General features: G+C 44.2%; 1 protein-coding gene, 1 long non-coding RNA gene and 1 pseudogene across 4 annotated transcripts in view; 2 read left to right on the top strand and 1 right to left on the bottom strand.

Moving 5' to 3' along the window:
• Positions 1–535: 535 nt before the first annotated feature.
• On the top strand, positions 536–1,443 carry LOC143274190 (small ribosomal subunit protein uS5 pseudogene; annotated as a pseudogene).
• A 7,449-nt stretch (positions 1,444–8,892) lies between these two features.
• On the bottom strand, positions 8,893–9,603 carry LOC143274191 (uncharacterized). Its single transcript, XR_013052632.1, has 2 exons — positions 9,467–9,603; positions 8,893–9,278 (listed from the first exon to the last, which is right to left on the bottom strand). It is a non-coding gene; the product is annotated as an uncharacterized LOC143274191 (long non-coding RNA).
• Positions 9,559–26,970, top strand: part of Znf561 (zinc finger protein 561) — a 29,649-nt gene continuing 12,237 nt past the window's right edge. For all 3 annotated transcript variants that reach the window (XM_016005573.3, XM_016005571.3, XM_006987044.4), the window contains exons 1-2: positions 9,559–9,697; positions 9,928–10,039. The gene's annotated coding sequence lies outside the window, so the exon portion shown is untranslated. The remainder of the gene's footprint in view (positions 9,698–9,927; positions 10,040–26,970) is intronic.

Below are 26,970 nucleotides of genomic sequence, written 5' to 3'. Positions count from 1 at the left end.
GAGACATTGGTAAATGCTACAGGGATGCCCTTCATGCTAACCCACTAGACAGCCACGTGGCCAGCACGGATACTGTTAATCAGTGCTGTCTTTGTACGGACTGTCCCGCTCTAAGAATGTAATGTAACTCACTCTACTGGCAGTACGTTCCTGCAGAAGCTTGTGAATAGTGTCCGCTTTGTTTTAACGTATCTTCTGATCACACACTAGTGAGATATGTGGGCTGTGTGATCGGTGACATAGTGTACAGACGTCTTTATACTAAGGGCTCTTATCATAAAGAACTCCACGTTTTGGGTCAGGCGCACTCTTTCTGGTCTTGTGATGCTAACCTCATCCCGTACCTGCTTTGACGACTATTGCAGTAGCTACATCTTTGCGAGCCGTTCCAGGGCTTACGGCTGGGTTGCAAAGTGAACTTTCAGTTAGAAGCTTCATCACTAAAGTAGTGAACAGCACTGCCTTAGCCTTGACTGCTGTTAAGAATTAATCAAACTTTCTCTTCTTCGGGAAAACACTAAATGGCGGAGGAAGCCAGTGCCGCGGAAGGACCAGGCTAGGCTTCTGAGGAGTTGGCAGCAGCAGCTGTAGGCGTGGCCAAAGGCCTCAGGACTCTTGGAAGTAAAGCGGAAGACAAGGACTGGATCCCCATCACTGAACTGGGCCGCCTGGTCAAAGTCATGAAGATCAAATCCCTGCCCACTAAGGAATTTATGATTATGGACTTTTTCCTTGGTGCATCACTAACGAATGAGGTTCTGAAGATCATGCCAGTGCAGAAGCAGACTCGGGCTGGCCAGAGGACCAGGTTCAAGACTTTTGTCCCTATTGGGAATTACAATGGTCATGCTGGTTTTGGTGTTAAGTGCTCTAAGGAAGTAGCCACTGCCATCTGAGTGGTCATCATCTTGGCCAAGTTGTTCATTGTCCCTGTGTGGAGAGGCTACTGGGGGAACAAGATTGGCAAGCTCTGCACTGTTCCGTGCAAAGTGACAGGCCGCTGTGGCTCTGTGTTGGTGTGTCTCATCCCTGCCCCCAGGGGCACTGGCATCATCTCTGCTCCTGTGCCTAAGAAGTTACTGATGATGGCCGGTATTGATGACTGCTACACGTCAGCCAGAGGCTGCACTGCCACCCTGGGCAACTTTGCCAAGACCACCTTTGATGCCATCTCCAAGACCTACAGCTACCTGACCCTGACCTCTGGAAAAAGACTGTGTTCACCAAATCTTCTTATCAGGAATTCACTGACCATCTTGTAAAAACCCACACCAGAGTCTCTGTTCAGAGAACCCAGGCTCCAGCTGTGGCCACCACGTAAGGGTTTTTATACAAGAAAAACAAAGTGTATTGAATTAATCAATATGTGCCAAGGTATATTCGAGCTGCTGTTGCTTATTATTACACCACCTGAGTGCAGAGAATTTCCAGCCATGTGTTGTTTTGACCTGAATGATGATTCTCGGAATATTTCTGCATTGATCTCAGATTTACAAACAACATTAGTAAAATACTCATTCCATAGGACTCTTGGGATGGGCTGCAGGCTGAGAAACATATAAATGTGATGTAGTGATAATATCACTAATGACTGCACTTGTAGTGATGACTATGTTTCTGCTTTTACCTATTGTACTCACTACTCATTGTAGTCCCTTCCTATCCTGTAACTACTCAGGAATAGTTTAAAAACAAGATGTAATACACATTGTGTTAGTACACTGCCACACACTGTTTAAGATTATTGAGACGCTGGTTCTGGAAGTGCAGTTAGTCCTCCACTTCAGACCCAAGTATGTTTGTCTTGAGTGTCCTCCATGACCTCCTGTCCAGGGATGGACTGCCCTGCCCCTGGCCCTGTGAGAAAATGGAGACAAGGCCAAGAATGAAAATATCATGCTGAAAAAGTAGAGAAAATTGGCAGAATAAAAACATTATGTCCTTGAACACAGTTGGGAGGTAAACTATTTCCAAGTATCTTCCCAAAGCAAAAGACTAATTTACCTTATGATATAAAATGCTGTGATGGGAATGGCTAACTGGAAGTGTTATCTAGGCTATGCTCTGAGACCCTCTTTATCCACCAGGGGCCGGGCTGACTGCCTGCACCCTATCTTGGACTTTCTGCTGGTGGCAGTGTCTGATACGATGCTCTACTATATTTCTGCTGCTGGCTTATTCTTGTTTTCCTGCTTGCTGTATAGTCAATAAACTCACTCAGTCAGAACAGAAAGTGCCACTACTGAGGATCATCCACCATACAAAACAGTGTTCATGTGTGTGAGTGTGGGCGGGCCCACACCTGTCAGGACAACCTCGTGGAGGTCAGTAGATACCTCAAGTATCTTGCTTTTAATTTATTTTAGACAACGTATCTTGTTCACTGCTGCTTATACCAGGATAACTGGCCTGTGACTTTCCTGTCTCCACATTATATTTTGCTGTAGGAGTGCTAAGATTATAGATGCTATATCATGCTCCTGAGTTTGGCTTCTAAAGATACAAATTCAAGTCTTTATGCTTGTGTGGCAAATATTTACAGTAGAGTCATTTCCCTAGCAGCCCATGATGGCTAATCTTGTCAACTTGACCACATCTGGAATCAACTAACATTTAAACTGCTGGACACTCCTGCGAGGATTTTCTTGACCAGATTATTTGAAGCAGGAAGACTCACCCTAAATCTGGGCAGCATCTTCTGTGGCACCCAGATAAAAGGACATGGAAGAAGGAAACCGCTTTTTGCCTGCTTTGCTCACTGTTGCCAGTGAGTCCATCTATTCTGTTGCTGAGGCATTTCTTCATCAGTACTAGAACCAATTTCTTTGGGATTCCAACACAGATTGAAGATTAGCAGCTCTCCAGGCATCCTTCAGGACTCCAGTGCCAAATCGGGACTGATGAGATATCCAAGCCTTGTGGACAGATTAACCACTGGATTCTTGTCCTTTCCAACACAGTTGTTGGGCTACCCAAACTGCAGCCTGTAAGCCAACCTAAGAATCTCCTTTTCATATATTGTAGGGATTTGAATGAGAACGTCACTTACGGGCTCCCATATTTGAATACTTGGTCCCTGTTGGTGGTGCTGTTTGGGGAGGTTTAGTGTAGCTGGAAGGTTTCTCCAGTCTCGCCCAGGCCCAAGGTCCCACAGCCACTTATAAAATAATCATTCAGAGGCTTAATATTAATCATCAATTGCCTGGCCTATGGCAGACTTCTTGCTAGCTGGCTCTTATAACTTGACCCATTTCTATTAATCTATAAGTTGCCACGTGGCTGTGGCTTACGGGTACTTTCACATCTTGCTTCTTCTGGCGGTGGCTGGCGTCTCTCCCCTCTGCCTTTCTTCTTCCTCTCTCTCTCATCAGTTTCCCGCCTAGCTATAACCTGACTTGCCATAGGCCAGACAGCTTTACTTATCAACTAGTCAGAGCAATACATATTCACAGTGTACAGAAAGACATTCCACAGCAGTTTAGGAGGTATGGCCTTGTTGGAGGAAGTATGTCACTGGAGGTAGGACTGAAAAGCTTAAAGAATTGGTCATTTTCGGTTAGTTTTGTGCTTGAGGTTCCACATGTGAGTTCTCAACTTTCTGTTCCTGCCGCCACGCCTGCCCCTGCTGCAATGCTGTCCCTGCCATTATTGATTCGAACTCTCTGTCACTGTAAGCCCAAATCTATTCTTTCTTTTCTTTTTTTTTTTTTTTTTTTGGTTTTTCGAGACAGGGTTTCTCTGTGTAGCTTTGCGCCTTTCCTGGAACTCACTTTGTAGACCAGGCTGGCCTCGAACTCACAGAGATCCGCCTGCCTTTGCCTCCCGAGTGCTGGGATTAAAGGCGTGCGCCACCACCGCCCGGCTATTCTTTCTTTTCTTGATCATGGTGGTTTATTATAGCAACAGTAAATATCTATCATCTGTCTATCTATCTATCTATCTGTCTGTCTGTCTGTCTGTCTGTCTGTCTGTCTGTCTATCTGTCTATCTGTCTATCTATCATCTATATTTGCTTCATAAGTTCTGTTCCTTTAGGGAAAACCCTAATTCACCTTGCTTCCTTTTTTTTGTACAGGAACAGAGGAACAAATCCAGACACTACTGCATGTTAGATAAGTGCTCCACATCTTCAGCTCTTCACTTAAAAGATTTTTTTTGTGTGTGTATATGGTGGGTATATGCACAAGAGTGCAGGTGGCCACGAGGACCAGAAGAGAGTGTATGATTCCCTGGAGCTGGAGTTACAGTTGGTTGTTGTGGTGGTTTGAAAGAAAATGGCCCCCAAAGGGAGTGGCATTATTAGGAGGTGTGGCCTTTTTAGAGGAAGTGTGTCACTGCGGGGGCAGGCTTTGAGGTCTCTCTTTTCTCAAGCTTCAATGTGACAGTCAGTTGACTTCCTGTTGCCTCTGAGTCAAGATGTAGGACTCTCAGCTCCAGATCCACATCTGCCTGTGTGCTGCCATGTTATCCATCCTGATGATAATGGACGGAACCTCTGAAACTGTAAGCGAGCCACCTCAATTAAATGTTTTCCTTTACAAGAGTTGCCATGGTCATAGTGTCTCTTCACAGCAATAAAAAGTCCCAAGACAGTCGAGAATCATCAGATGTGGGTGCTGGGAATCAAACTTGTATCCTCTGGAAGAGCAGCAAATGCTCTTTAATAACAAAGCCGTCTCTCCAGTCCACAAACTCACAGAGATCCCACTGTTTCTGCCTCTTGAGCACTGGAATTGAAGACATGCACCACCACGCCTGGCTTTAAAAACCTTTAATTTTTCTTTTAATTATTTCTGTGTATGCTGTGTACATGTGGGTACCCAGTTACTGTGGTGCCCTAGTGGAGGTCAGAAGGCAACTTTGTAGGGTCACATCTCACCTTCCACCTTTCCTTGGGTAGAATTGAACTCTCTGTAGAGCAGGCTGGCCTTGAACTCACAGAGATCCCCCTGCCTCTCCCTCTGCTGGGATCAAAGGCATGTGCCACCATCACCCTGCTCCCAACTCTTTGTTTTCCTTTTTTTTTCCTTTCTCGAGTTAGGGTCCTTACTATGCCTGCTTAGGGAGTTTGAGGCCATCTTGGCTACATAAGGCTTTGTCTCAAACAAGTAGAAAAAATTACCATGAACAATTGTAGTTGTTTGAAAGAGAATGTCTCCCATAGGCTCAGGGTTTGAACACATGGTCCCCAGCTGGTGGCTCTGTTTGGGGAGGTCATGGGGACATGAGGCTTTGCTGGAGGACAGATGTCCCTGGGGGTGGGCTTTGAAAGTTTGAGGCCTCACCCCATCTCTAGTTCACCCTCTTGCTTCTAGCTTGGGGTTGGGACATGATCTCTCAGCTTCCTGCTTCAGCTGCCATGCCTGCCTGCTGCTAAGATTTTTTTTTTTTTTACCATGATGGACTCTCATCCCATGGGAAACATAAGTCCAAATAAACTCTTCTTTTTGTAAGTTGTTTTTGGTCATGGGCTTTATTTTATTTTACTTTATTTTATTTTTTGGTTTTTCGAGACAGGGTTTCTTTGTGTAGCTTTACGCCTTTCCTGGAGCTCACTTGGTAGTCCGGGCTGGCATCGAACTCACAGAGATCCACCTGCCTTTGCCTCCCTAGTGCTGGGATTAAAGGTGTGCGCCACCACCGCCCGGCTGGTCATGGGCTTTATTACAGCAACAAAAACATAACCAATCAACATTGATAGGCCTCTATATACATATATGAAAAGTTTATTATTTTATTATGTGTATGAGTGTTTTGCTTGTGCAAAACAGCTGTGCAACTGTGTCTTTCCTGGTGCCTGTGAAGGGTCCCTGGAACTGGAGTTATAGACAGCTGTGATCAGTCATGTAGGTGCTGGAAATCAAACCTGGGTCCTCTGGAGGAGTAGCCTGTTCTCTTAGACAATTGAGCCATCTCCCCAGCCCATATATATTAATATCAATATACCATACAAATTAATAATACACAATATACTATACAATATTAAGTATATCATATATCATATAATAGCAAATACATTATTACTGGGGTCCAGCCTCGGCTCAAGTTCAGGTCCTGAGATGGGGAAGGGGTATTGGTGCGAAGAAATGAACTGTCTGACCACCAGATGAGTTTCACACAAGTGGCCAGCCCCAAGTAGTTCCAGTCGTCTTTATCTATATATCAAAACCAAGCATTTTTTCCACACTAATAAGTTTTTCCCATCCCCCAATGTTAACCTCTGGCAAAAAACAAGTATGTCAAATATGTTTTTTTTTTCCTACTTTTACATCAAAACATCTTTAAACAAAAACACAACACTTATCATTTTGCTGGCTTGGCCAAATATTGAGCCAGGTACATCCTGTCTTTACAAAACTAAAAGGTGATAAACACAGGCACACATTTTCAAGAACAACAATCTCGTTCAAAACTTATTTACAGAAATAGGGGTGATCTGCCTCCTGTCCGCACTGAATCAGAACAGCTCCCGGGGTCAGATCCCTGGAGCTGCAGCTAATAGATTGCTGTGAGCTGTCCAACGCGGACGCTGGGATGCAAATTCATGTCCTCAGGAAGAGCTTCAAATAGCCTTCACTGCTGAACCATCTTTCTACCCCTTTCACGTGTTTTTTTTAGTAAGCAAAGTAATAAGTTTCGGCATGACATTTTCATACATACCTTGCTTTGGTTGACTGTCCTCCCCCATTCATTTCTGCAGTTCCCACCTCTTCAAAATGTACCCTCGTACCCACTTCCAGCTTACCGCCTCTACTTCTACCTCTTAAAACAATTTTTTTTTTTTTGTATAGGTATGGGTATTTTTCCTGCATGTATTTCTGGGCATTGTATGCATGTCTGGTGCCCATGGAGGCTAAAAGAGGGTGTCAGGTATCTTTGGAGCTCAAGTTACAGACTGTTGTGGGCCACCATGTATGTGTTAGGAATTAAACCAGGGCTCTTAACCAGTGAGCCATCTCTCCAGCCCAAATCCTATTTCCTTAAAACCTCTCCTCCCACCCCATTCATGCTCCCCTTTCTAGGTTCATGACTTACACACACACACACACACACACACACACACAAAGCTAGGATCCACATATAAAACAGTAGTTTTGTCTTTTTTCTGAAATCTGTATCAATGGCTGGCTTTGAACTCACAGAGATCCACCTATATTTGCTGCCTGAGTGCTAGATTAAAGGTGAATGCCTCTATGCCTGACCTAGTTTTATTTTGAACTATTCCAAAAATAGAAAATACACAAGTTGCTAAATTGTCTCTAAAAAAGTAAGCTATTTGGGCCAGCAAGCTGGCTCAGTGGGTGAAAGAGATGATTTCCATTGCTGACTTCCATTCCTGAAACCATGAGAAGAGAACCGACTCCTGAAAGTTCTCCTCTGACCTCCATACATGACCATGTACATGCCTGCTCTTCCTGTCACACACATGCCCATGCACATGCACACACCACCACCACTAAAACTCAGAAAAAAATATTAGGACCTCATGTTATCTAAAATTTCATGAAACCTAAATATTCTTTACAAATACAGACTTCCTCCTACAAACTGATCATTGTATACAGAAAAGATGGAAAAGAACAGCAAAGGAGTTACCAATTCAACATATCTGTAAACTAAATTTGCTAACACAGAGATACTATTTTATTATTTATTTATAGACAGGGATTCACTATGTAGCTGAGGCTGGCCTCCAAGAGCTCTGATTTAATACAGTTCAAGTACACAGCTTCCCTTGAGACACTTCCTCAGAATTCAAAAGAGTAGTCTTGAGTGACTTTTCTTCTCAGTGTCCTATATTTCACTTATTTATTCATTCAAGAATGAGGCATTTATTGTGCTCTGAGATGCTGGTGATACAAATTAGTACAACCAGTTTATATGTGTAGAAATACAATCCAGTAGTTCAGGCTGGTTTTGAACTCATTATACACCCCAGACTGGCCTCCAACTCTTGATCCTCCTGCTTCAGTCTCTGGAGTGTGTTGGGATTGCAGGAATGTCTATGAATAACTTTTTAGATTCATATTTTTATTATTTAGTTGTGTTTATGTGCATGTGAGTGTGAGTGCCTGCAGAGAGCAGAAGAGGGCACCACATCTGCTGGAGTTGGAGTTAAAGGCAATTTGAGCCATATCAAGAAGGTGCGAGCAACTGAATTCTGGTCCTCAGAGCAGCAAGTGCCCTTATGGGTGAGGCCTCTTCAGCTTCCAAAAAACTTACAACAACAACAACAACAACAACAACAAAATCGCAGCAGTGGAGACTGAACTTAGAGACTTGAGTGTACTAGGCAAGTATTCAGCCACCAAACTGTCTTCTCAGCCCTAGTGAATAATTATTGAAAAAAAATGCCAGTAAATTAGTGTTCACAGTAACTCCCCAAAGGCCAACCACTGAAAACTCAGTGATACCCAGAAAAGCCTTGAGGCACAATTTTAGAATGCATGTTAGCAATATTACTTTGTAAAGTAGGAAAGGCTGGTTTATTTGGTAAATTCCAAGAAACAGAAAACTTAACACTTGAGGTAGAGGATGAAGCTCTGTTGGCAAACTTCTTGAATAACATACACTAATACCCATGTACCCTATTAATCCCAACATGGGCATGCCTGTTATCCCAATACTTCAGAGGAGGAGGCGGGAGACTCCGTTCAGAGTTAACACAGCCTAGGGAGTTAGAGGCCTGCATGGGCTACATAAGATCCTGCCTGGGCTACAAAATACCCTGACTCAATGGGGAACACACACACACACACACACACACACACACACACACACACACACACACACACACACACACACACACTCCCCCTCCACGCGCTCCAAACCCCAAACAAGCCACATTAGATGGAGGGGAAAGGAAACAAAGAAAATTCAAAAGACTCAGAATTTACAGAAAGCCCATTTTTATTTTATTTTGGTGACAGGGTTTCATGAATCCCAGGCTGGCTTCGAATTTACTATGTAGCGGAGGCTGGCCTTGAACCTCTCGTCTCTATCTCCCAAGCACTGAGACAGGCGGGCACCATCTCACGGGGCTGGAGATGGATTCCAGGGCTGCGTGCATGCTAGGCAGGGGCTTTACAAACTGAGCCCTGGGTGGTGGTGGGGGGTTGTGCCTTTATTCTACAAACACGACAGAGTCAGCGACTGCGGCGTCAGCGCGGTGTCCAGAGGCACACAAAGGCAGGTCCACAAAAAGGTGTCTGCAGACGGCAGTGACTGAAGGGGCCGGACGGATCATTTTTCCTGGGTTGGCAGATTATGCAACACGGCTAAGGGCACCGCGAGCGTGAGGGAGAGGCCCGACAGAAAGGCTTTTGTCAGCAGCATCTCCATCGGGGCGTCCCCACCCCCATCCTCGCCCCACCGGTCCGCCATCAACTGCGGCGCACCCGGGCCTGGTCCCGCCCCTCACCCCGCCCCCGCGCTGCCCGCCCGTCTTCAGGGCCTCGCTTCTGACCTCGACCTCTCGGCCCCTTTCGTCTCTGCGCCCCTTACGAGCCCACCCGAAGAAGGGTGCAACTGCCCCGACGCGGGAACAAACAGGCTTTTCTCCCCGGCCCGAAGGCATCCAACGTGGCCGAGAACGCCGAGCCGGAAGCGGAAGTGACGTCACGCCACCGGCCCCCCTTTTTTTCTCGGAGCCCTGAGACCTTCTCGGCGTTTGTCCGAGGGCTCTCCACTCCGCACGGTGAGGATTCGGTGAGGGGGTGCGGGGGCCTGCACCGGGAGGGAGAGCACTCGGTAGGCCTCGGCGGGCCGGGCCGAGCTCCGCTGGCGGGGCCGCGCGTCCGCCGGGGTCTGCAGCCTTTCCAGGTGCCGCGGCCCCGAGTGCGCATCGGGACTCAGCCCGGAGCTGTTTGCATCCACCTTTCTTCTAAAGCCCGTGCAAAGTAACCTTTGTGGAATTGTTCTCCCCAGTCCCCCTCCCAGAAAGAATAGACTTTCCGCCATTGGCATCGCATTGAGACGCTGCATCTTCCATTCTCGGACCGGGCGATTCTGTTTGCTGCAGCCGAGCTTTGGCCGAAAGGTGGGTGAGGACAGCCCTTTCCTCGTTTTTTCTTTGTGTGTGGGTGTATGTGTGTGTGTGTGGAAAGGAATGTTTTATCCGAAAATTTAGCTTTTGTGGGACATCTGTTTACCTGAGACACATTGCATTCTGATCTTTAAAAAAATAGCTTTTTTATACCCATATGCAGGATGCGTCTATCTGTATGTAAATCTAAACGTACATAGACCCTACACGGGTCCCTTTGTGTCGAAGAAAAGTAAGGATACCAAGTTACTCTGATTTGATGCTGGGGATGCAACTCGGGACCTCATGATGCTAAGTACGCTCCTGCTGAGCGACACCCCGGCCCAAATAGTTAGCTATTGTCTGAATGTTGTAGGCCTGTGCCTTCTTGCAGACTTTAAAAAATGGAGGCTTTGTTAGGTTAGTACTGATTGGCTTTTTCCAAGGAAAAGTAAAATAACGTTTTATGGTGAACTATTTGAAATAAGTTGAGAGTTTCAGGCATGATACTTTACAGAATGGGTAATACATCTTCTAAAAAATTAAGATATCCACCCAGTAAGACCTTAATGGTAATGTTTCAACCAAGATAACTAAAAACAATAATGTTATCTAATAGCTTCTTTGTGTGAAATCAGAATTCTTCATTGTTATAAAATTGAGTGTTTTTGCATCTAAGATCTCTTCAAAGTTTCTTTGTTTTGTTTTTTCGATAGTGGCAATTGAATCCAGGGCTTTGTGCTTGTTGGGTAAGCTCTCTACCACTAAGCTATAAGCCCAGACCTCTTTAAGACATTTTTGTTGTTTTTTTTTTTTAACATATTTTTAAAAATTTGATATTTATGTATGGGGTGCGGGTTTATGCCTTCTCGAGTGCACTGCTCTGGGACATCGGAAAAGGGCATGGGGTCCTTGGAGCTGGAGCCGCAGGAGGTTGTGAGCCACCTGGTGTGGTGTTGGGAACCAGATCTCAGGTTCTGGAAGAGCAGTACCCACTGTTAACCGACAGGCCGTTTATCACTTTAGTTCCCTCTTTAAGGGTCTTACATGAAAATTTCAAATGTCTTGCAGAATCTTTGAACCTAGAGCAGTCGTGTTGTTTGTTATACTAACTTTTTCAGGAGGCATCCCCCCCCCCCCCCCGTTTCTGTGTATATTTTGATGGCTTATTTTTATTGGCATTTTTGTCCATTTAAGAATTTTCCCCATTAAAAAAAAATTTTTCCCCCTGTAGACTAATTGATGCTTTGATGGCTGAGTGAGTGAAGTGGTCGAGTTCTTGCCTAGAATATTTGAGGCCTTGGGTTTCATCCTCAGCTCTGCAAAGGAAGGGAGAGGTAGTGAAAGAAATCCAGCCTAAGCTTGTTCTTAAAACCCAGAATAAATATATTACAAATTGATCAGTTTTGGAAGTTCATATACTCTATTGAGTTACTGAGTTAATACATTCTATTGCTATTATGAGAATACATGAAGGAAATAAAAGTGAGTGAGTGAGTGTGAGAGACAGAGACAGAGAGAGACAGAGAGACGGGAGGGGGTGCTGAACCTACAGCATTGGTCATGGTAAGTGCTCTGTCATTGAGTTACACCCCTAGTCTTTTTACTTAACTTCTTAAGCTACATTTTTTTTGGTCCACATGAGTGCATGTATGTGCTGTGGTGTGTGTGAGGAGGTCAGAGGACAGCCTACTGGAGTCCATCCTTTTCTTCCATCTTGTGGGTCCTGGGAGTAGAACTCAGGGAACTTTAGGTCTTTGGGCTTGGTGGCAAATGCCTTTATACAGTCAGCCATCTCCCTGGGCTTTGTGCTTCTCTCCCTCCTTTTCTTCCTTTTCCTCTTATTCTTCTCCCTCCCAGCATAATGGCTCCATATACTCTTTAATTTGAATATATTCATTCTACAAAATAATGGGTTTCATTATGCCATTTTAATATATTCACATAATGTATTTTGATCATGTTCATTCTCAAGAGAAGTGAGTTCTAAGTTGAGACTAAATGACAGGGTATAGGAATAACCATGTTGAAAGAGAAGGACGTGGGAGGTAGAGAGAGCATGGTAAGCAGTGACTAATTATATTTGTACAGTACAAGAGGAGAGCCTCAAGAGTTAATCCAAGGCTTGACAGTAATTTCACTCATTTTCTTTGGTGGTACACAAACTCTTATCCCAGCAATTGGGTGGTAGAAACAGAGGCAGGAGAATTGCTGCCAGTTTGAGGCCAGTCAAGACTATATAGCAAGACCCTATCTAAATAAACAAGGGGGCTCATGATTATGAATACTGGTTGCTCTTGCAGAGGACCTGGGTTCGGTTTCTAGCACTCACATGGCACCTTACAACCATGTGTAACTCCAGTTCCAGGGGAATCCAGTGCCCTCTTCTGGCCTCCATGGGCACCAGGCATGCAAGTGGTGCACAGACACACAGGCAAAGCACTCACTCATACCTACAAAATAAAATAATCACAACAGCGAGACAAAACAGGATAGAAAATTCATCTATGCTAGTTATTAATCTTAGGAAATGTTTTTGTTCCTGAACAGCCAGAGCCTCTTTGAGTGGTTTTTAGACTGCCTTGGGTTTCCCATATCCAAACTAGGACTCAATTTCCCTGGGGGAATGTTCTAGTTCTTACAGGAGGAACTGGTCCCGTGTGACTGCTTACAGATACTGACACAGTTGGAACCACTCCAGGGCTAAATGACCAGAAGGTCCCCTGCCAGTATGGTATAGCTGAAAATATCAAGGGATACCTGGGCTTGACAGCATTCATGGTTTCTTCTATATTTGCTCTTTAAGGGACATAGATTAAAAATTGATGGTGTCAGAGGAGTCAGAAAAAAATGAGAGAAAGCTAGGCATGGTAGTGAACACCTGTAATCCCAGTATTTCGGAGGTGAAGCAGGAGGGTCTTGAGTTCTAGGCCAACCTGAGTGACATACTGAGTTCCAAGTAAACCTAAGCTACATGAGGCCTTGTCTCAGAAAACCCAACCAACTAAACAGAAAAATTAATGAGGAGTTGTTACCATGCAGTGTAAGGCTGTACGTATAACGCTGGTGACGAAGTTAGTGGAGAAATAATTTGAACTATTAGTAGTGTCTGCTAAGTGTTTAATGTGAATGTTCTGATATTATAGTATTAGTATACAAGTAAAAGTTATTTAAATATTATTTAAATGTATTATTGAAAGTATTCACAATTATTACTAAAATTGTATTCAGTTAGAAACAACTGTGAGGGCTGGGGAAATGGTGCAGTTGGCAGAGTGCTTGCCTACTGTGTAGAAAGCCCTGGGTTCTATCTCTGGTTCTGCATACACTTGACTATAGCATACATTCCTGTAATTCTGGTACTTAGTAGGTAGAGACAAGAGACTCATCTTACAGTAAATTGGAGGGATAAATCAATGATAGATCCCACACAAGGTGAATTTCTCTGACATCTCCTTTTCCTACCCTTGGAGTCCAGGGTGTTGTGAATGCTATACAAGTGCTGTACCGCTGAGCTCCATTTCTGTCCTCCACACAAGCATGCCTGCCCCTGTCAAGTCATGGATTTGACTTCGTCAGAAAACACTTGTTTAAAAAAGAAGAACATGTTTATACTTACTAATTAGTGCCTAACAAGTTTGAACACATTTACTGGCTTAAAATGTCACATGACTGAGTATGTTGATGGACACCTGTAATCATAGCACCTGGAAGATAGTCAGGTACAACTCAGGACTAACCTGAGCTACATAGCAAGTAGCAAAGGTGGAAGGGGAAAAAAAACTAGTGTTGTGTTACGTAGCATGTATTGAAGGAGAACTTGAGGCATACTGCAGTCCACAGTGTGGTTGCATTTACTATTTGTTTAATTACTATTACAAATGTAATAGTAATTAAACAAGTCTATAGTCTAGCTAAGAGAATACAAAGGAAGTTGTAATGCTTCCCCATAGTGAGGAGAAACAGTCCCCCATAGACATGCTATCACAAACCATATTCATTAATCCTCATATTTAGACACATTCTGAGTGAAGAGTATTGTTGCCACAAAGATTAAATTAGAGCTGGGACTGGTGACTCAGACCTGTAATCCCAGCTGCTGGGAAGAAGGGTAAGAAGATTGAAAATTCAAGGCCATTAAGGGTTATAAAGTGAGTTCAGTGCCAGTCTAGTCAACTTAGTGAGACCTTTTCTCAAAATAAGTGACGAAGAGGGTTGGCTATCTCAGTGGTAGCATATGTGAGGCCTTAGGTTCCATCCCCAATACCAGAAAGGGTAGAGGGGGCAGAACTAGAAGCTGAATGTGGTAGTGGTAAGATTGTGAGTATAAGGTCAATGTGGGCTATATATTGAGGTTCGGTTTCAAAAGGAGAAGAATAAAACAAATTTAATCTCCAGTGTTTGCAGAGAAAAATGGAAAAGAGATTGAATGCTTGGACACAATTATTACAATCCAATAAGAAAGGACTGCTGCTCTTCTCATGTAGCTTAGGCTGGCCTCACACTTATAGCCCAGGCTGGCCTTGAATTCCCTATCCTCCTCCCTCAAATTCCCAATTGTTAGGACTGCAGATGTGTGCCACTACCCTGGGCCTTTACCTTATTTTCCCCTCCCTCGTGGTTGCCTTTTCAGGTATTGTTCCCATATTTCCTTCAGCAAGGATATTGTGCTGGGTTATATATCTGACAGAAAATCCTTCATTCTCTCCTCTTCTCTCTCCTTTTTATAGGTGTTTGTGTGTGTGTGTGTGTGTGTGTGTGTGTGTGTGTGTGTGTGTGTGTGTGTGTCTCCAAAGACCAGAGGAGTTGAATCTCCCTGGAATTGGAGTTATAAGCAGTTGTGAGCTGCCAACATGGCTGCTGGTAATTGACTCTGATTCTCTGTGAGAGCAGTGCCCGCTCTTAACCACTGAGCCATCTCTGCAGTCCCTTTCTTTTGTTTTATTTTCAGTTGTAACTTTCTGTTAACTTTCTGCATCATGGAAGTATATGAGACTCCAGACTTCCTTTTTGCCTTGAATATATCCTTATATCCCACTTCTCTTTGGTAGTGGGGAACAGTTGCTGTAGCCCATGGATTGGTTAGTGTCCCCTTGCCTTTTGATTAGGTATTTGTTGCTAGACAAAGCTCAAATGACCCTGTGACAGTCTCATTTCCAGTGCCTTCTGAGGAATGCTTTCCCTTGAGTCTGAAATGGAACTGAAGGCAACAATTGTTTTGTGTAGAACCAATTTCGCATGTTCTCCTCTGTTCTCCCCTCAAGTTCTGTGGGGGGCCATGCCATGCAAAGTCCTGACCCAGGCTGTTGCATTAGAAGGAGGGTTACATTGTTCCAATAGTATTATGTAGGCAGTTGTTGCATCTTTTTTTTTTTTGAGAGGGAGTTTTGCTTTGTAGCTCAAAATAGCCTCAAATTCACTGTCCTCTTCCTGTCTGCTGGCCTACAAGCGTACATCACCACTCCCATTGGTGTTTTTTGGGGTGGGTGGGGGTGCAAGGATAGTCTCACTATGTAGCTGAGGCTGTTCTGGAACTCACTGTGTAGTATAGGCTAGCCTTGAACTTGTACTCTTGTCTCAGCCTCCTAAATGCTGGTGTTACAGCTGCTTCCTCTCCTTACCTGGCTCAATGATGGCATCATTATTGTACATGTATAGACTTTTTTTTTTTAACCATGATTTTCTTCTTTTTCTTTTTTCTTTTTGTTTTTTCCAGACAAGTTTTCTCTATGCAACAGTCCTGGCTGTCCTGGAACTCTCTCTGTAGACCAGGCTGTCCTTGAACTCACAAATCCGCTGCTTCTGCCTCCCCAGTGCTGGGATTAAAGGAGTGCGCCACTGCTGCCCAGCACCACTCTTTTCTTAACAATGTAGTGTAACAATCACTTAGCATGTATATTATTATATTGGGGCTTTTTGTTTTGTTTTTTGAGTCAGGCTCTCATGTTGCCCAGGCTTGCCTTGAACTCAATATCCAAGGATAATCTTAAACTCCTAATCTTCTGTCTACACTTCCTAATGCTGAGATTACAGGCATGTGCCAATACCTGGTTTATGCTGTGCCATGCCAGGGATTGAACCAAGGGCCTCATGCATGCTAGGTAAGCTCTGCCAACTCAGCTACATTCTCAAACCTGTATTAGATATTGTGAGTAATCTGGTGATGATATATCAAGAAGTACATAAGTAATACACAAAGACTGTGATTTTTTTTTTTTCTTTTAACATAAGGGATTTAATCATCTGCATATTTTGGGATCTACATGGCACCTGGAACCAATTGCCCAGGGACCCCAGGGACATCTACTGTGTACTAGAACACAGAGTCTTGGGCTGGGGAGATGGCTCAGTAGTTAAAGCCCTTTCTGGATTCTGGAGAATGGAGTTTGGATCACTAGAGCCCACATAAATGTTGGGTGGGTGTGGCAACCAGTCTATAATTTTAGCACTCAGGAGGCAGAGATAAAGGATCTGTTGAGTAAGCTGGCTAGTTAGACTAGCTGAATCGGCAGGCTCTCAATAAGATGGAGAGCAGCCGAGGAAGACTTTATAATCAAGTTCAGGTCTCCTCGTTAACATACACACCTGCACCTACATGTGTGCCTGCGATGGCACTTCTTGGTGTCAACTACATCTGGAATTGACTAAAACCCAAGCGGCTGGGTCTACCTGTGAGGGATTTCTTTCTCCTCCCTCTCTCCCTTCCTACCTTTCTTCCCTCCCTCCCTTCCTTGCCCCCTCTCTTTCTTAAAAATAATTACTTATTTAATTTTATTTTATGTGCATTGGTGTTTTGCCTGCATGTGTGTCTGTGTGAGGGTGTCAGATGCCCTGGCACTGGAGTTAAAGACAGGAGCTGCCATGTGGGTGCTGGGAATTGAATCCAGGTCCCCTCTTAACCACTGAGCCATCTTTCCAGCCCCAAGGGATACGTTTTTTAATTAAATCACTTGAAGTGGGAAGACCCACTTTTAATATGGCTCTTTTGAGGTGGGAAGATACACCTTTAATCCAGATCTTTTTGGGAGGAAAGCTCTCCCTTTAATCTGGGCCACACCTGCTTATATTCATTCTGTAAGTTCTGTTCCTCTAGAGAGCTCTGACTGATACAGTGTGCCACAGGTGAACATGGATATACATATGCAAACCACGGAGACATATATACGAAAAACAAGGGACAAATGTATTTGTAGGTGCATCTGTCTGTCCATGTACATTCTTGTCCTGCCTTTGACCTTTTCTTTTTACTGCAGAGAATTTCAGTGTTTTACCATAGTGCACCTATTCTGTTGATCCATATTTGTTGTTGTTTTTTCTCCCAGTTTGGAACTTGCAAATTGTAGTGGTAGCAAAGGCATTTGCTTCCATTTTATGCACAGGAGCACACCTTTTATAGTGTGTGGACACAAGAATCTCATGGATGTTGCCAGTAGTTTTTGAAATTGTTTCTCCCATAATCTACTCAGTCAGCAATGTATGCGTGTCCTGATTGGCTTAGTATTAAGAACTCTTACTGTTTTTTAAAATTAGATTTTGTTTATTTTTGTATGTAGGGAGGATGTGCCTCAGCTTACCTGTAGAGGTCAGAGGACAACTTGAAGGAGTCATTTCTCTCTCTGCTCCATGTGGGTCCCAGAGAGGTCACTAGGCTCTGCAGCAAGCACCTTTGCCCGCGGACCCATCTCCCAGGCCCAGAGCTCTCTCAGCCCTGTCAGAGTACCCCGCTAGCTCCTTGGGGTCTCCAAGTGCGGTATACAGAAGATGATAAGGACATTTTCAAGCTGCCTGCTCCCTTCAGGTCCTTTTGGCAGTTCATCTTGGCAGAGGGAATTTCTGGCTGTTACCCATGGAGTAATTCCAGCCCCCTGGGTGTGTCAGTGTTCATCAAGAGTCCCAGGAGCCCAGTTACTCTGGACACTCTTTCAGGGAGGTGAAGGACTAATTTGAGTAGAAGGAGGAGTTCCAAGATACACTGCAAACAACTCTGATAAGTCACCTTTTAACCCTAGGCTGAGGGTGACCCAGGCCTTGAACTTTCGAGATGAGCACTCTATACCACTGAGTGCATCCCTGGCTCAGTGATCGTATTCTCTTAGATTACCTGTGATGGGGTTCAGGCAGGTCACAGATACCTTGATACCTTGTGTTCTTTCAGACAAGGCAGTCCAGTGTGTGTGTGTGTGTGTGTGTGAGAGAGAGAGAGAGAGAGAGAGAGAGAGAGACAGACAGACAGACAGACAGACAGACAGGAAGAGAGATGGAAAGTGAGACAAAGACAGTTTCACTGTGTTGCCCAGGCTGACCTGGAATTTCTTAGCCCTCCGAGTGTTGGGGTTACAAGTGTGTGCCCCATGCCCATACAGATGTCCTTGTCACCATTCTTGTCTTTGTACATCCTTGACTGTCCAGACAAATGATTGGCAACTCTCGTGAGTTAGTGTATAGGTAAGGCAAGGCAAACAGCAAACACACTCTTGGAGGTTCTTTATTGAGATGATTCTTTTTAAACTACACATTTTATTCATTCATTTTGCTTTTAAAAACTCTGTGTGTGTGTGTGTGTGTGTGTGTGTGTGTGTGTGTGTGTGTGTGTGTATGTATGTATATATATGGGGTGTGTGAGTGTGTGTTTATGAATGTGGAATTGGGGCAACCTCCGATGTGGGTCCTTGCCTTCTACCTCGTTTGGAGTCTGTTTTTCCACTATGTCCAACAGACTTTGGCACTTCTGGGCTGCTTCTGTTTCTACTTCCCACCTTCCTGTAGGCACCCTTGTTTGCAGACATCCATGCTTCTGCTGCTGCTGGGTTTTGCATGGTTTCTGGGGATTCGAACTGAGGTCTTCATGCTTGCATGGCAAATGCTTTGCCTGCTTCTCAGCTCTCTTCACTGGGATGATTTTCCATAAATACAAATCTTCAGAGTTCAGTGAGACCATAGAACTTGATGTCTCTGCTCTCCTTTCAGGTGGTGCTGATATGTCACGCAGGATCATTTATAAAGTAGGTCTTGTCCTATGTTTGGGAACAGTGCAACTGAAACCAGTGTTGAACTAGTCGATCACAAGGTCTTGCCGCAAGTTCTTATAGTTTACTTGTGTTCACTGGAGTTGACAGACCTTAGGATTTTGTAATTTTTCTTCCTTTCTTTTTGGAGGAGATTGGGTCTCATGTAGCCTGGGCCAGCCTTGAACACTAAGGATGACCTTCAGTTCCTGATTCTCCTGCCTCTACCTTCATAGTATCGAGTCCAAAGGCATGTGCTCCTACCTCTGGTTTTATGTAGTGCTAGGGAAGGGACACAGGCTTCATGTATGCTAGCCAAGCATGCTACGCATTGATTCACATCATCAGCCCATTCAGTGTCTTCTTTGTCTTGGTATAATCTTATGCTGGCGTTGATTCTCTGCCTCAGCCTCCTGAGTCCTGGAATTATAGGTGTACACCACTGCCACACCCAGCTTGAGTGCAGTGTTTTCTGTAGAGTTCCTGTTGGGTGGCAGATTGTTGCATGCCCTAACACATGGCTTGGTGGATCAGGTGACTCAATAATTTAGGAAATTCCAGCCATTTGGTATATTGATATCTTGTAGTTGTTCAATTTATTATATGCCAGGGCTAAGCTGTTCCTCCTTTTGAGAATAGCTTCATTCAGAAAGTGTCACAGATTTGGTCCATGTTACCTGAAAACTGTACATTGAGTTCCCTCTGGTCCTTTGTCAGGGACTGTTAGCGGGACCTTGCTTTCCTTGGTCTGCAAGGTCATTTAAGCTGAATGCTGGAGAAGCTTGTAGTGCAGCCTGGGCTCTTTTAAAAGTGCAATTCACCCCTCTCCCCGCCACAGGCTTTTCTCTGTGTGGCCCTGGCTGTCCTGGAACTCACTCTGTAGACCACGCTGGGCTCGAACTCAGAGACTCACTTGCCTTTGCCTCCTGAGCACTGGGATTAAAGGCGTGTGCCACCACTGCCTGACTAAAACTGGAAATCTTAAAAGTGACTGGAGATTGGTTTAAAATGAAGAAAATTCTGTCATTTGCGGCAACATTGGTGGATGTTGTATTAAGGGAAATAAGCCAAGCGTAAATCCCTTGTGAGTATAGGAAAAGTTGAAGGGAGACTGTCAACTTAGTTGATGTCCAGTCAACTGAGCGATGTCTAGTCAGTTAATGAGTACAGCTCTGGGTATTTCTGTGAGGATGGTTCCAGAAAGGATTAGATTATGAGGGCTTTAGCTTCATGAATGATTTGATCCATTGATGGATTCAAAGTTTGTGTGAACTATTGGAACTGAAGAAAGGCCATTGAGCATGTTCGTGGGGTTGTGTCTTGCCGTAGCTTGTTGTTACTGTGTTGCTCTGCTTCCTGCCTGCGCCTGTGAAGAGCCTGGTCTGCCAGATGCTCCTGCCACTGATGCTCTGACCAAGCACCTGCACCAAGCTCCCCTGGGCTGATCCCTCACAAACTGAGCAAAATAAATCTTTTTTCAAAAAAAAATACTCATTTATCCCAGGCTTGGTGGCCTTTAATCCCAGCACTTTGGGTCGGGAAACAGAGGCAGGCAGATCTATGAGTTCAAAGCCAACCTGGTCCATGTAGTGAGTACCAGGCCAGCCAAGGCTACATAGTGAGACCCTGTCTCAAACCCTGCTTCCCAAAGTTGTGTGTGTGTGTCCCTCTCTCTGATATGTATGTGTGAGAGTGGGCGTATGCATGCTGCTTTTGGTTTTTTCCTTCTACTGCGGGTTGAGGGATTAACTCAGCTTATCTGTCTTACTTGCTGAGCCATATTGCTAGCCTAGTAATTCCTTCTTTTAATTTGTTGTTAGGTAGTCTATACCTGGGAAAAGTAGTACAAGGATTTATTTATTTTTTGTTTTTGTTTTTTCGAGACAGGGTTTCTCAGTGTAGCCCTGGCTGTCCTGGAACATGCATTGTAGACCAGGCTGGTCTCGATTCACTGAGATCCACCTGCTTCTGCCTCCCTAGTGCTGAGATTAAAGGTGTGTGCCACCAACCCGCAGAATAAGGATTAAGGAGGCCAGGCGGTGGTGGCGCACGCCTTTAATCCCAGCACTCGGGAGGCAGAGCCAGGCGGATCGCTGTGAGTTCGAGGCCAGCCTGGGCTACCAAGTGAGCTCCAGGAAAGGCGCAAAACTACGCAGAGAAACTCTGTCTTGAAAAACCAAAAAAAAAAAAAATAAAAAAAAATAATAATAAAAAAATAAAAAAAAACGAATAAGGATTAAGGATACAAAAATTAATTTTTTTGGAGGCAGGGTCTCATGTATCCCAGTCTAGCCTAGAACTCACTCATTAGCCAAGGATGACTTTCTTATTTTGTGGGAGTGCATGTATTTGTGATTATGTAGGTCAAAGGACATCCTTTCATTCTCTTGTGGCCTCAGCATATGCACATGCATTTGCATCTAGTCACATACACACACTCATACCCACACCCTCCACTACCTATCTTACCTATTCATTAGTTGTAGTCAGTGTGCTCAGTGGATGTACTGTATGACATGGTGTGCCAAGGCCTGTGTTTCTAGCTTGCAATTCTATTGTGTGGGGTATCGACTTTGGTGTTGTACAGTAGATTGTCCCTGAGTTTAGTAATAGTTGTGAGTCTAGTAACAGCAGCAAGTGCTTTTGAAAGTTCTTTAGAAAAATGAGCTCCCTGTTTCCAGGTATCTCCCTGGAATGAGTTTTCAAGTAGGTCAAAGGTTGCCTTCTGAGCAACTAGTGGGCATAATGCTTCCCTGGTCAAGGAAGCTCAGGGTGTTGTGGAAGCTTAAGAGTGTGGCTTTCATTTGAGTCCAGAGAGATCCCTACATCCACCCTTCACACTCCTGTTTTTTACTAACTGTACCATGCAGAGTTTTTTAATAAAAATTTATTTTATTTTATTTGTATGGGTATTTTGCCTGTATGTATGTCTGTGCATGAAGTACTCTCAGAGGCTAGAAGAGAGTGTCAAATTCCCTGGAATTGGAGTTACAGATGGTTGTGAGGTGCTATGTGGGTGCTAGGAATTGAACCCAGATCCTTCTGAAAACTAGCAAAAACTATTAACCTCTTAGCCATCTGGCCCCTGCATTGCATAGTTTATTGTATAATTTCATTGTATATTTTTGTGGTGCTAAACATGAAATACTATGCCTCAGGAATACTAGGCAAGTGTTCTGCCAATGAGCTTTACCTATTTTGTTTTTGTGTGACAGGATCTCACTATTTTCCTCTTGCTGGCCTCAAAATCAGTCTTTGCTTTTCAGCTTCCAGGCACAACTTGTTTTTTTTTTTTTTTTTTTTTTTTCTAAGACTTATTTATTTTGGGGCCTGGAGAGATGGCTCAGAGGTTAAGAGCACCAACTGCTCTTCCAGAGGTCCTGAGTTCAATTCCCAGCACCCACATGGTGGCTCACAACCATCTGTAATAAGATCTGGTGCCCACTTCTGTGTACATAATAAATAAATCTTTAAAAAAAAGATTTATTTATTTTATGTATATGGCATTCTATCTATCTGCATACCAGAAGAGGGCACCAGATTTCATTATATAGATGGTTGTAAGCCACCATGTGGTTGCTGGGAATTGAACTCAGGATCTCTGGAAGAGCTGCCAATGCTCTTAACCTCTGAGCCATCTCTCCAGCCCCATGCCCAACTTATATTTTAATTTTCTTTTTTTAAAGATGATGTCTTATTTAGCCCTGGCTGGTCTTGAACTATGTAGCTGAGGATGGCCTTGAACTTCTAATCCTCCTTCCTCTACCACCTGACAAGACATAGGGGCTTCAAAGGGAACCTCTAGTGACCTACTTCCTCCAACTGGGTCCTGTGGAAGTATATACCATCTTTCAGTAAGGTCACCAGTGATGGTTTATACTGATTTTCCACTTGATAGTACGTAAAAATTGTCCAGGAAATGAGCCTTTGGGCATACCTGGGGGAGATTATCTAAATTAGGCAAATTTGGGTGGGTGGCACCCTAACTATAGACAGCATGTTTTTATGGACTGGGTCTTGGACTGGGAGGAAGGAACTGAGCAGCAGTATTCATTACCATCTGTTTCCTGACTGCAGATGCAGTGTGACCAGCTGCCTCACACTCCTACCATCATGACTTTGCTATGATTAACTGTACCCTAGAACTGTGAGCCAAAATACACTCTTCCGTAAGCTACTTCGGTCAGGGTATTTTATCACAGCGACAGAAACACATTAAGACACCTGTCAAGTTAGGAATCCATCAGCTAGGTGAGCCACTGATGAGGTCAAGCTTTCTTGAGCTATCAGTCTCGAGACCGCGCCTCTGGACATGCTGTGTGAGGGTCATGCCTCTGACATGACCTTTCTGTAGGCCTTCACTTTCTCAGGTGTCCCCAGTTTGGTACAGCTCCCTTGTTCTGTGGTTCCCTGTTTTTTCTGTATGTGTTCCTCTCTAGCACCTGTGAGTAAATCTTTAGTTCACATGTTTCTCCAGTGTAAGTTTTTTGGCCATGACAGAGTGATCCCCCAAGATCTCATGGAAACTCACTCCCTGTTTATAGTCTATTGACCAGCACCCTGATTTCCCTTGAAGAATATTTGATATGGGCCATGGCTGTCATTTGTCCTGTTAACTCAGGTTTTGTGTTTTGTACTAACAACCTTGTAGTGTTCCTTTCCTTCCAGATTTTTCAAAAATTCATTAATTTATTATTTATTTTGGACAGAATCATACTATGTAGCCAAGGCTGCCTCAAACTTGTGAACATCCTGCTTCAGCCTCCATAGTGCAGGAATTACAGGTGTTCACCACCACACCTGGAAGGGTCTTAGATCTTAAGTGGGTCTGCAGGTCAACAGATCTGAGTTTTAAGCACACTTAAAAAACTTTGAGGACTGGGGAGATAGCTTTGCAAGCAGGGAATGTGGGTTTGAGTCTAGAACCCAACCTAAAGAAGTAAGTTGGATGTGGTGGTGTGGGCCTGAAACTGCAGTGCTAGAGTGGTGCCAGGAGAGTTGGATTCCTGGAGCCCACTGACTTGCCAGGCTAGTCTAAACAGAAATCCCCAAATTGAGCCAGAGATACCATCTCAAAAAAGAATAGCTGTAGAGGAGGACTCCAAACACCACCTCTGGCTCCCACATCAGCCTGCGCAGGTGAGCACAGCCATATACACAAGAAAAGGAAAGGGCTTTTTATTTTAAACTTTAAAGACTTACAAATTAATCTTTTCCACATATTTATTTTGTGTGTGTAGTGGGGTATGCTCATGCCATGGCATACATTGAGGCCAGAGGACAGTTTGGAGAAGTTGGCTATCTTTTCTTCATCATTTAGGATCTGGGAATCAAACTCAGGTTGTCAGACTTGTGGCAACTACTCAATGAGCCCTTTCACAAATCCAAAAACTTTTTTTTTTTTTTTTTGAAAAAAACCACTCCATTGGAAAGCTATCTGAGACAGGAGAATTGCTGTAAGTTTGAGATCAGCTTGGGCTATGGAGTAAGACAATATCTCAACAAAAGATACCATCATGGTTGGGGGTATTGTGGGAAAGTACTTAATTACCCTGCATGAGCCCTTAAGTTCGATCTGAACATTGGCTGGAGAGTAAACAAGGAACTGCCGCTGACAGTTACAGCAGCATCTGTTTGGACTCCTGAGACAGGAGCCATAGTTGGCACTGCACTGCAGTCACCCACAGGAACGTTGGGATTCATGGGATTTTACCAAATGTCTTTCCCACTGTAAGGAGCACTGTAGATGTAACCAACCATCTTATTAAAATAAGAAACACAGAACCAATGTAAAAGAGAAAGCCAAGAGGTCAGAGCTCAGAGCTAAAATCTTACCTCCTGCAGTGCTCCTAGCTCTCCGAAAGAGACCTACTTCCTGTGTGTATGTCTTTAAATAGTCTTTCTGTTCTGCCTTCTCATTGGTTGTAAACCCAAACACATGACTGCCTCGTCACTGCCTGTGTACAGCCCTCTAGGTCTTAAAGGCGTATGTCTCCAGTGCTGGCTGTATCCCTGAACACACAGAGATCTATGGGATTAAAGGCGTGCGCCACCACTACCACACTCTTGCTATGGCTCTAGTAGCTCTGACCCCCGGGCAACCTTATTTATTAACATACAATTAAAATCACATTTCAGTACAAATAGAATACCACCATAGAGCACTGCTACTTTCTGTATCTTAGAGGCCCCAGCATGGGGTAGCAGGGACCGGAAGGACAAAATTCTAGGGATAATTGTAGTGGGCTCTATTTGTCTGTGGAGTCTAAATGTGATTTTTAGGAGACTATCTAGTCCAGCACTTTAGATTCATCAACTATAGAGTAAGCTGCATAGGGATTTTGAGAGGGTGAATTTTGTTGGTGGATAATGAGCTATGGGACTTTTGGGGTTCATTGAAATGCCACTGTGTGGAACACTAGGTAGGCTGGTGTTCTATTGGCTTTATGAAACCTTATTTGTGGGGAGAGAACACAGGCCACAGTGTGAATGTGGCAGTCAGAGGACAACTTTCAGGAGTCTGTTCCCTCGTTCTACCATGTGGGACATGGGCATAGATAGGACTCAAGTCATCAGGCTTAGCAGTAAGAACCTTTGCCTGCCCAGTCATCTCACTGGCCCTTATTTATTTATGTGTGTGTGTGGGGCGTTGGTACTGGGAATTGAACCTAGGCTGTGACATATGCTAGGCAAGTGCTCTATCACTGAGCTACAGCCTTAGCTCTTTTTCCTTTTGAGACAGGATCCCACTAACTTGCCCATGCCGGCCTTGCACTCATTCTGTAGCTCCAGCTAGCTTTGAGCTTTCAATCCTGTCATTTTGCTTCAGCTGCCTCAGTAACTGGAATTACAGCTCTGGGGTTTTGTTTGTTTGTTTTGTTGTTGTTGTTTTTAAAGATAACTATTGCTGTTTAGCGCAGGCTAGCTTTAGGGTCTTCTTGCTTCTGTCTTGACAGTGCTGGGTTCACAAAGCTTCCCCCATCATACCTGGTTTTCATTTCTTTTTTTTTTTTAAAGCCAGTCTTTAAACTATATGTTGCATGGTAACAATAAAAGAAAAATGAAGGAAATTATTGGAAGAAATGAAAACAAAAAAGTCAACCTTTTTGGGTGGGGATACAGCTTCAGTGGTAAACCACAAGGTTCTGGGTTCAGTCCCCAGCATCATGAAAAGAAGGACTTGGATGGCACATGCCAACACTCAGAAGGTAGAGGCAGGGCTGTGAGTTCAAGGCCAATCAGGTCTTCCTGTTGGGAGGGGGGTTGGATAAAGAGAGAATAAAAAGACAAACTTGCACTTTTTCTTTTAATTGCCTGGTACTCTTTATCTAAAAAGGTATGCCACACAAAAGAGTGGGCAGATTCTGACTCGTCCTTGACCCTGTGCCAGTATGAAGAGGAAAGGGCATTTATGTATGATTCTGATGTTTCCAACCAAGACCTAGTACTTGAAGTGTGCTGAGTCTGTGTGTGTGTGTGGTGTGTGTAGAGAGACCAGAGGCGATTTTGGGTGCGTTCTGCAATCACTCTTTACCTTATTATTTTTCAAAGATTCAGTTTTATTATCTATTGTGTTTTTGTCTGTGGTGTGTGTGGGTACTTGGAGACCAGAAGAGGCCATTGGATTCCCTGGAGCTGGAGTTAACAGGTGTTGTGAGCTGCTGGATGTGGATGTTGGGAATTGAATTCAGATCTTCTGCAAAAGCAGCAAGTGGCCGGGCGGTGGTGGCGGCGCACACCTTTAATCCCAGCACTAGGGAGGCAGAGGCAGGTGGATCTCTGTGAGTTTGAGGCCAGCCTGGTCTACAGAGCGAGTTCCAGGACAGCCAGGGCTGTTACACAGAGAAACCCTGTTTTGAACTGCCCTCCCCCCCAAAAAAAAGCAGCAAGTGCTCTTAGTTGTTCAGCCATCTCTCCAGCTGCCGTCCACCTTATGTTTTG

This window comes from Peromyscus maniculatus, chromosome 7, assembly GCF_049852395.1.
Source record: "Peromyscus maniculatus bairdii isolate BWxNUB_F1_BW_parent chromosome 7, HU_Pman_BW_mat_3.1, whole genome shotgun sequence".
NCBI lineage: Eukaryota > Metazoa > Chordata > Mammalia > Rodentia > Cricetidae > Peromyscus > Peromyscus maniculatus.
This window is presented reverse-complemented; position numbering and strand designations above follow the sequence as displayed.